Genomic DNA, 8,700 nt, shown 5'->3' with positions numbered 1-8,700 from the left:
ACTTCTCTGTGATTGTGATATGCGCTCTACAAAAATGGTTCATTATTATTATTATTGGTAATTACTCAAAATAATTGATAGGACAAGCAATGGAGAGCTGTATACAGTATATACCTAGTGAGAAACGGCTCCATCTGTAGTAACGTAGTTTTTGAGAAAGCGGTAATTTCTCTCAAATAATAGAAGATTCAGCTGATGCCTTGTATTATGCATCTGAAAGCACACAAAGAAATGCAACAAGGGTGCTTTTCTTTCATTATTCAATCGCAATTCGACGACCAGTTGAGCCCAAATATTTGTACAGGTTTGTTATTTTGTGCTTGGGATATGGTCTTCGACAATTGCCAATAGTGTCCAGCCGTCGATGACACCAAACTCCTCCTTACTTATGATTAATCTTATTTAATCTTATTTAATCTTATTTAATCTTATTTGCGTACACAATTCACCTTTATGGGTGACGGAATCTCCTGCCACATTAGCTCAGTTTTCAATCAAATTATTTATTTGTATAGTTCTGATATATAATGCCTACTGAAGCGATAGAGGCAACGAAACACTGATTGAAACGGGGCACATAAATAGAACCAGACGCATTTGGGAGAAACTTCTAAAAAGAAGAAGAAAACATACAGGAGCAAAGTTTGAACTACTCCAGTGATTCATTTGGCACATTAGCAACCTTGTTGGTCATTGACTAAGAAGAAATGTCCTTGTATTATATTGATTGATCGTTTCGTGTGTTTTTTTTGCAAACTACCCAAAACCACGAAGCTTTGGAAGATTAAATCTCGATCCTGGGCGAAGTATAAGGAAATCAGTGAGATACGGTCACTTTATGCTGGCTTAAAAAGGCACTGAGTCCTTACTTAGGACTAGTCCTAGGTGATATACAAATTGCATGGATAGTCCTAAGTTAGGACGAGTAACTGGTCCTAACTCGAGATAAGACAAGTCCTAACTCTTTGTGAAATCCACCCCTGGACACTTGACTCAAAATAAATGTACCATCTTGGTAACGAGCAACGGAGAGCCGTTGATAGTATAAAACATTGTGATTAACGGCTCCCTCTGAGTAAAGTTCTAGTTTTTTAAAGAAAGAGGTAATTTCTCTCTCAAATATTAAAAGACTTCTAGCCTTAGGCCTTTTAATAGGCACCTGAAATCACTCAAATTGTGCTTCTCTTGCAAATTAGATGACCAACTGCGCCCATCAAGTTTTTACTGGTTTGTAATTTTAAGTGCATATTTTTGGATACATCAAGTGAGAATACTGGTATTTGACAATTTCCGAAGTTGACCATGCCTTTAAAACCAACATTTCGAATCGATATTCCAATGTCTTCTTATCTTACGCCGTTCTCATTTTTTGATTCCCTCGTGGAATGCAAAGTCGAAGCCCACATTGGAATCTCCCGAATGTCAATCTATTTTACATTTATGTCAGTCATATCTACTTACAAAATAGTGACGTCAGTATTGAAACAGACGATCACCAGAATTATACTTTTGAGATTATGGAACACACGTATATACCCATTTTTAATCTGCAGATTAGAACCGCGTATGACGATTCGTGACGTAATGATGCCCTTTTTTTATTTATATAAACCAGCATGCATGGGCGACAGTCCCTCAGGATCCAGTAATCGGTTGTGTGGGTTCGCAGTGTCAGAAACTGAATCATGACACTCAATCCCACCCCGTAGTTGGTCGTTTATCGACAAACAACTTATTAAAGTCTTATTAATTGGTAATTGAACTGTTTGTTCACTCACTGGTGTTTACAGTTAAATAACGTCATTAAGTATAACTTCTCATACAAAAAAATCATCAATAATAGTACACACAAATTAATATGAAAAGCCTGATAATACATTGAGAGTAGAGTGCCTAAGGCACCCAAGAAGTCACCAACCTTGCGTCCCTTGGGTGTCTGGAATCTTAAAAGAGACAGAAACGAAGGGTCCCGTTCCAGTTGTTCTGAAGGGGGATTTTGTATCTAAGCCCCCCCCTCCCCCTTCCTATATGGATGATGTGGGCGGGTGTATCGTTCGGAAGTACACGACATGCACAATACGGGGGGCCTGACCAATTTCTGAGTCAGGTTGATCCGGAAACTGGTTGATAAGGAATGGGATTTTAACTTGGATTCTGCATCAGTTTGAAGGGTCATTTGACACGGAATCCGGGTCAAAGTGACCCGGATATTGGGTCACTGCGCACGGGGACTTATAATCCGGGTCAATGTTTTTGACCCGGTTAATTTTAAAGTATAGGAATTGACCCACCTTCACCCCCTCCCGGCCCCCAAAAAGGAACAGTGTTTCCCAAAGCCATGCCCAAACATAATAATTTCCCCCAGTTAAAGAAAAAGAAAGAGAGATTTGGGTGAGTAATGGCTTTAAAAAACACTGTCAGTGGAAGTGGACCAACAAAGTATCTCCACATAGGCAATGTGCTGCGGATGCTAGAGGACACTGTACTGAGATACTTGGAATACTCGCAGAGGACAAGAAGCTGTGGAAAAGTGAAGAAGGACTGATTGCAATTGTAGGGTGGCAGAACACAAAATAATGTACATACAACATTCTTAGATTGACACCTCTTCAAAAATCAAAGCAACAGTGAAAAGGGCAGTGCACTAATGTTCAGGCGTATATCATTATTAAGTAGGATTTGAAACTTTGCATGGTGGAAATACGATATGGAAAGGTTATCATGTCATTATTGTTAACACTTCATCATTTTTGTCAAGGAACGCGCAAGCGTTTTATAACATGTAGCATCTGTTGCTGCTTGAAGACATTAGTTCGTGTTTTCATACACGGTTCGGTTTTCAGTTGGTGAATTCAAAAGTCTGCCTGCAATGGGCTGTCCTCTGTAACTGAACCAGCGAAACTGGGGTACAATTACGAGCATACTGCTAGATGATCTCAGACTCATAAAGAGCTAAGATTGATCTAATAGCAGAGAATCATCTTAACTGCTAAGCAAAGTATAATATCACAATACATATCCTATAATGTCAATATCGGCAACTCATCTTTTATGGTGCGTTGTGAAATCGAGCTCTTATAGTACGGTCTTTAGGAGACGACTTTAGCTTTTTGCGGATTGACCATGTAGTGCCTTGAATTTGATTAGGAATTATTTGAATTGAATTTTGTGAATTAAGAGGAAGCCGGTTTAGTTTAAGACGGGGGTAAAACTGCCGTATGTTTTAGTGCCAATACAGAGACGTGTTGCGTCGTTCTGTGCGGATTGTAGATGAGTCAGTGTTAACAATAAGTGTGTAGGCCGATACAGAAGTCAAGTTTAGATGCGATGAATGCTTGGATGATTTACTTGCACTCTCTGGCTCTTATAACCAAAGACGCCGATTTTGCTAATGTGTCTGTAGGATGCAGAGAATGTCTGGCATAATAAAAGTACTTATATCGAAGTCTTGTAGCGTATCTACCAACAAGGTACTCAAGGCGCTTAGTATACACGCCCCCCCCAAAAAAAAAAAAGATAGGTTTTTGGAAGTTATGAATTCTGAGACCCAATTATGTAACACCATAAAGGACTTGTGACGACGTATTCAGCAGCCACTGCCATGAACACGGGGGCGAACCCCTTCTCTTAGCGATACGTAGGCAGTGGAAACTATTTTGTAATTACTAAAAATAGTTATTTGCATAAAAACTTACTTGGTATTACGAGTAATCGGGAGCTGTTGGTAGTATAAAACATTGTGGAAACGGCTCCCTCTAAAGTAACGTAGTTTTCGAGAAAGAAGCAATTTTCCACGAATTTGATTTCGAGACCTCATAATTAGATTTCGAGGTCTCAAAATCAAGCATCTGAAAGCACACAACTTCGTGTGATAAGGGTGTGTTTTCTTACATGATTATCTCGCAACTTCGACGACCAACTGAGCTCAAATTTTCGCAGGTTTGTTACTTTATGCATATTTTGAGATGCACCGAGTGAGCAGACTGGTCTTAGACAATTACCAATAGTGTCCAGTGTCTTTAACACAACACACGAGACCAATGGCATATGGAGTGTAGGAAATCACACTATAGCAGACACCTAGCGTTTGGATACATTTTGATTTAACCTTTTCTCTTTTGAATAACTTTGTAGAAAACATAGAATGTCTCATGTTCCCTTCTTATGTGGTTTTCTTTATTCTCTAACACTCAGGCCTTATCTGAATAAGCGGCTTCAGCTACGGCTACGACTGTTGCTATAGATAGTTGCTAAGGACGTCCTATACTTCAACGCACATTTTCAGCAAAATGTGCCCATATTTGAACGGTATGTAGGCGGGTTGTTGATTTGCAACAATGACACAAGCTTAGGGCCTATACACGAAGATGAATTATTTGAGAATTAAGCAATTTGGTCGTTTCACGTGCGTCATTGCATGATCCTGCTTTGAATATGAAATATTACTACCTATTAAACGGCCATTGGGTTATCTGGATTACACAATTAAAGTTTTATGAATGTTAGAGATAAATATCTAATATTCCTCCAGCAAGGCTGTTCCTATAAATTATCAAATTATAAACCACAAGGGAAACTGACTGGATCAATATCTTTGTTCTGAATATCACCCCGAACTACAAAGGGAGACCCCCTCAAAACAAAAAACAAAATCAAAAGCATGGGACTATATTACAGTTGGTAGACCGCCGATATCCAGAGGTCGTTGGTTCAAATCCAGCTTCACTCAATTTCTCTTTTTTTAATTTTTAAAAAAAAAAGATTTAAACCAAAGACCTATAACAAAAGAGGGCAATATAGGGTCCACGGTAAGCCCCACAGTTAAAAACGTATACAAAACCAATGTGAGCTGTTGGAAAAGAGTTAGAAAACGTATACAAAACCAATGTGAGCTGTTGGAAAAGAGTTAGAAAACGTATACAAAACCAATGTGAGCTGTTGGAAAAGAGTATAAACAAAAGAGGGACAATAGGAGGTCAACGGTTGCAGGCATATCAAGCTTATGTGTGTGTATTTCCTGCACTGCCTGGGCCCAATGCATAGAGCTGCTTAAACAGAAAGAGTAAGCACATCTACATGACTACCAGAATAAGTTACGATTACAATTTTTGACTGGTATCCTACTCACTTCGTTAAGCAGAAAATTGTCAACAATATTTTCTACTTAAGTAGCGCTCTGAATATGAGCTCCAGTCATACGTGATAAACACTTGATGCTAGTTTGTCCCTCGAGTGCTTTCCTTTTGCTATGCGAGAATATGCGACTATGGCATCTCGTCGACATTCAGGTTGTTGTTTATGGCAGAGACATCTTCTCAAGGTCGCCGGTTCTATTCCCACCGAAGGTGCTGGTATGATTTATTTAAAGACAAGCACTTCAGTTTTATTCTCTATTCGATTGAAACTATAGCAACCTACATAATTATGAGCAGCACTTTCATGAATCATTTGGGAATTTTGTTATCATTCCCATGACTCGACAGCAGAAGATGAGGAAAGACTTGAGCGTAGTAGTGAAATTATGACTGGATAGATTTTTTTGTATAGGCCTATGCTACGTGAAACTTATATCTGAGCGAAAAAAAGCGAAGAACCCAGTGTCATGAAAACACTGTTGTTATTTGTATCTTTATGGCAAATCTTGTCTAATAAGTGGTATACAAATAAAAATAAAACTGATGAATAATATGGATGGAGCCATATATACGGCCATATTGTATTATGATGTCTTGTGGTGGATGAACGAAAAATTACCTTCATTGGCCCAATGGCTGGGAGTCCTCGTTAAAAAGGGTATAGACAAAAAATATGCTAAATGACGGTACCGAGCACTTTACTGGCGAGCAAGGCATTCAGTGCACTTGTCTTGGCATTCATTGTACAAGGATATCACCCAAAGACTCTTGAGTCTGTCTCCTTTCATACAACAAGTTTGTCTCTGAGTTCTTTCAATACTGGTAATTTGAAAAGGTCATCACACTCAGCCCTTCCCCCAATCGGCAGGAAACTTGTACCGATATGACAAAAGAGTCCGTAACATTTCCCCCTTTTCCCCCCAAAGGCAGTCATTTACCGGCAATTAGAGTCCATCTTTCGGGCAGATACAGAGTGGAATATTTCCATCTTGATCAATGACAGTGTTTGCCTGAGGTGGGACAAAACAAATTACAAAGGAAAGGAACACGGCGCGTTAGACCGCTCTCTATACGTTAATGGCCACCTTACGGTCACCGGGTCTGTACGTCATTGACTCTGGTTTTTTTTTTAAGTATTTAATCTGACTTTTCTATACGTTGAAGATGATAATAAACGTTGATGAAAACAATCTTTATTGTTTGAAAATCTGGCTATATATTTTGTTAGCTCCATGGTTTGAATCTAATGTATTCATTTTCCCCTTAGCACGCAATGTGATTTATTCATATAAGGATACACTTCTAAAGTTTTGCAGGCGGTTCAAATCTCACACTGTCACTATTTTGGATAGCTGTTTCTCATTTTAAGTGGATATAGCATCTAAGCTCAAACTTGCAGTGTAAATTGCATTATAGTGATGTGATAATGACATTTAGATAGAAATTAAGATGACGATAAAAAAAGACAAATGGTTGGGTTCGAATCCTGCTTTAAAACGTATTGCAATTTTCTAACCGGAAGACAAAATATAACCGATAGGCCTTTTCACCCTACGAAAAATCTCCGTTTTGGACACGGGTCCAACATCATCTTGTTCACACTGCAGCGTGCGCTTACCCCGTGTCTCCAACTATGATTACCTTTTGTGCCTCTACATTGGCAAAAAGCAAAACAAAGGTAAAATAATCATTATTCAGTTTACTCTTTGCATTGATTCCATCAAATAAAGCAAATTACGGAACGATCCCTTTGCTATAACAAGTTGGCTCAGATCAATAGCAAGTCACGTAGTTGCCTTAAGAAATGTTGATTTTGCACGGGCGGTTTAGTTCGATGGTGCAGCAGTGGTTTTCAGAAAAGTTGATCCACTCAAACAATATTAATAGGCCTGCCACTTCTTACTATCTTGTTGGGCATACGCATTCACAGAATCAGAACACTATTTTCAAAGATGACTGCATTTCAAAGACCAGTTATCAAAAACATCACTTGAAGCAAAGTCAACTCTTTCAAGATTTATAATCAGTGATGATGAATTACCATAACTTTGGTTTATTTCATTGTCTTGTTTATGTATTTTTGGCATGTTCTTGCTGATGTTATATCCGAATAAATTCAATCAATTATCAATAAATTAATCAACTACAACACGATTTCTAAGGACTGTTTCATAAACGCGGTAATGTAGTTGAATAACTTGAAAACACACAACTTCGTGTTACAAGGGTGTTTTCTTCTTTCATTATTATCTCGCAACTTCGACGACCAATCAAGCTAAAATTTTCACAGGTCTGTTATTTTATGCATATGTTGAGATACACCAACTGTGAAGACTAGTCTTTGACAATTACCAATAGTGTCCAGTGCCTTTAATCATTGCGTTTTTGTGACGTCAAAATTCGTATCGCATTCACGGAAAGTATAAACTAGCTTTATGGCACTACCTCCTATAGGCCACAGTATTGTGTTGTTCCGTTTGATTTGAAAACCAACCAGATTCTTTTAACTATAATATAAAAGTACAACAGATCAGCACAAAGGAAAACAATTATTGTCCAGCCTTTGTGGCTATGGTTTTCTAATATGTAGAACTCTTAATAGTGACTAAAGATGAATAACTAGTGGATGTTTCGAATCCTTGTTTTTCCTTTTTTTCCCATACGGATGTTTATGTACTGATTTGTTTTAATAATTCTACTCGTTGCTATACATCTAAAGAGCCTACTTCAATTTAATCTGACATATCCTGAATGATTATCCCTCGTTAAAGCATCTTCAAGAGGCTATTCGAGAATGTCAACTAGGATTTAGTCTTCCTCTAAAAGACATTTATTAGATTGGAGTCAAAATAAAGTGCTTGCTGAATTTTGTTTAAATCTGTACTTTACTGGGTTGTTGCTTATCTTACGGGTTTGCTTTAGCTAAATTGTGATCTTATTGTCATTTTCAATCCTTACATGCATGCAATACAGAAAACAACCGTGGATTTCGAAGAACAAAACACTGTCAAATAAATCGCCGTTGCCTCAAAGCATTTAGCTCATAGACATGTAAAACTTGGTATAGGCCTATACAATTGTGTAAAAGACACACAAGTACACCGAACCCAAAGGTTTGTGTTTGGCATCATGTTCTGATCCTTTGCAAACCCTCTATATAGGTATATTTGAATCTCGTCTTTAGCTTAAACATGACTTCCTCTTCTTGTCTTCGTGGGTTTCTTCACTGCCCGCGGCCTTAAAGAGTTACGTACTTTTGAGGCATATTCGGTTCCATTAAGCATTATACAATCAATGGGTCTACCTACCGTAATAGAACGATAATAGCATGCACTTGCAAAGGCATTGGGCTGTTAAATGTCGACAGCCAACAAAACCTTGCAACTAGTGATTTCTCAAAATTGACTTTAATTATAAGATGATCAGGGCCCAGTTTCCAAAAGCCTGTAAGCACAGAAAAGTATTGCTGAACAAAAACAGGTTGCCAGCCAAAATTGCATTCAACTTAAATTGTGGTGACTTGTGCCCCGCTTATTTGTTCTGCTTAGCAAAGAAATCACGCAGC

The sequence above is a fragment of the Asterias rubens genome, chromosome 6 (assembly GCF_902459465.1).
Source record: "Asterias rubens chromosome 6, eAstRub1.3, whole genome shotgun sequence".
In the NCBI taxonomy this organism is placed as follows: Eukaryota; Metazoa; Echinodermata; class Asteroidea; order Forcipulatida; family Asteriidae; genus Asterias; species Asterias rubens.
Note: the sequence above shows the minus strand (reverse complement) of the source record.